Here is a 2,371-nt window from a genome sequence, read left to right as displayed (position 1 = left end):
GAGAGAGAGAGAGAGAGAGAGAGAGAGAGAGAGAGGGAGAGAGAGAGAGAGAGAGAGAGAGAGGAGGGTTAGAGCAGCTCTCCTAGGCTGGGGGGGCAGCACTGCTGCAAGCTGCAGGCACAGGCTTGTCCTGAAGGTGGGGAAGACAGAGAACGCACTGAACGACCTGTTAAAGGCAAAGAAACCCAGAGAGCACCTAAATATATACATCTTTGGATGGTCAAATCATAAACTTCTAACGGAAAGTTAAGCTTCATTTATCTATTGTGACTTTTTGCTTGTTTGGAAGGGTTTCAGACATCCCAAGTTCCAAAAACTCTTAACAGTAATTTCTTAAACAGAAAACAGAACAGTATCAGTCTTTTGTTTTTATTTTTCAATACTTTCAATCTTGTAGCCTTGAACACTGGTTGTGCTTTCTGTTTTTCAGCATGTAGTGCACATCGCCACGGTGTCATCACTCCTCACCATGGGTGGTTCTAGAAAGGGGCCAATGGGGGCCAGTGCCCCTGTAGATCATGTCCTGAAGACATAGGCTACGTTCACACTGCAGGCCTTGATGCTCAATTGCACTTTCACAAGTGGAGCAGTAGGGCCATAGTGTTTCACTTTTTTCATGCATATATATTGCTTTATTATAATTATNCAGGCCTTGATGCTCAATTGCACTTTCACAAGTGGAGCAGTAGGGCCATAGTGTTTCACTTTTTTCATGCATATATATTGCTTTATTATAATTATGCAAGGAGTTTTACAGATTATATGGACACAGCAATGTAAACAGAATAGAAGAGGAAAAGCTGAAAAAAAGAGAAAAGATCAAAGAAAGAGGAGATAGAAAGGAGATAATGATAAAAAATTCAGCTTCATCACCTGCAACGAGATGTAAAAAGAACAGCACAACCAACAGACATGGAACAAGACATACAATAAAGAAACAACTTGAAACTATCGCGGAAGTGGTATTATTTAATCTGACATGTGCTCTATGTTACCTGAAGATAAGAATGTGGGCTTTCTGTTCAATTCCGATTTTTTTGCAAAATCCGATTTTTTTACACTGCCGTTCATATTTCCAAATATATGCGACTTGTATGTGATCTCCTGTGTGAACTGCTGTCATACAACGAGAGTGTCCTGCATGCGCAGTAGAGGACACAATGACATCACAGGCCAGCGTGCTCTTTTTTTCCGGAAGTAAACATGGATGGTAGTGCCGGCGCGCATCTAGCGGTCTTTTCCAACCATTAAAAACGCAATCTTTTCAATATGGTTAAACATAAATACTGCTCTCCGCATCATCATCTATGGTTGTTGTTTTTCTTTCCGCTTCTGCGTAGCAAGACGCATAATAGTAACCTTTGTCAAATATTAATGACATTCAGAAGTTTTACTTTGCTCCTTGTTTTCTAGTTTTAATGGTTTAATTCTTATTTTGTTGTGTTTTCTGGTTATTTTCAGTTTTCAGGTTTTTTTATTCGTTGCCCTCTGCTGCCCTCTTGTGCTCTCCTTTTTCCCTAGCTCTTTTCCTGTTATGCTCGTTGGTTCACACCTGCCCCCAATCTGCTCATTAGTCCTCTCTGTGTTTCAGTCTCCCATAAATACTCTCTCTGTTCAGTTCCTCTGTGCTGGTTCCTCGTCTAACTTCCTCCAACTCCGTCTCTCTGAGTCTTCCTCCTCGTGATAGTTTCCCCCCCTGATGTCTCCATGGTTTCTGGTTTGTTTGACTTTGTTCTCATGTTTTGATTTTTGGATTTTGGATTCCTGCCTCAGTTGTTTGTTTACTCTTCATCAAATCATCAAGAAACCCACCTCTGCCTCCCTGCCTCTGCATTTGGGTCCTCACACCACAACTAAATCCTGACACATAATACTTAAAAGAAATTCTAATGATTATATGCGCTGGAACAGACATGGTTACTGACAGGCCCTTTGGATCTATTTAATTCTTTTTCTTTACAAATTCTGTTTTACTAATTATTCAAAAACAATAAGGTGATAGCTTCAGTGGGATTGAGATAGGATCCCAGTTTTCATCTGCCAAATGTTTTTTTTCCACAACAAATAAAAAAAAAAGATCTCATTTTTACGGATGAATTTAACAGTTTTTCCTGAGTTCTAATTTAAATTTCATAGAAAAAGGTAGTTTTAACTTAAATTAAGTAAAAAAATATGTAAAACTCCTAAATTATAAATGTATATTGACCTCAAAAGAGATATCATTTTTATTGAACCTATTGAAAAGAAATTTCACTTTGCTCTTCTGGGCCCCCATGAAAATACGCTGGCCCCCTCCAGGCCCCCTGGTACATTTGGTCTAGATCCTCCACTGTTCCTCACCTTCACTAATCATGGATATACTTCAGTATAT

This window comes from Cyprinodon variegatus, unplaced genomic scaffold (assembly GCF_000732505.1).
Source record: "Cyprinodon variegatus isolate N-32 unplaced genomic scaffold, C_variegatus-1.0 Scaffold1375, whole genome shotgun sequence".
In the NCBI taxonomy this organism is placed as follows: domain Eukaryota; kingdom Metazoa; phylum Chordata; class Actinopteri; order Cyprinodontiformes; family Cyprinodontidae; genus Cyprinodon; species Cyprinodon variegatus.
The sequence above is the reverse complement of the archived record's forward strand: the minus strand, read 5'-3'. Positions refer to the sequence as shown.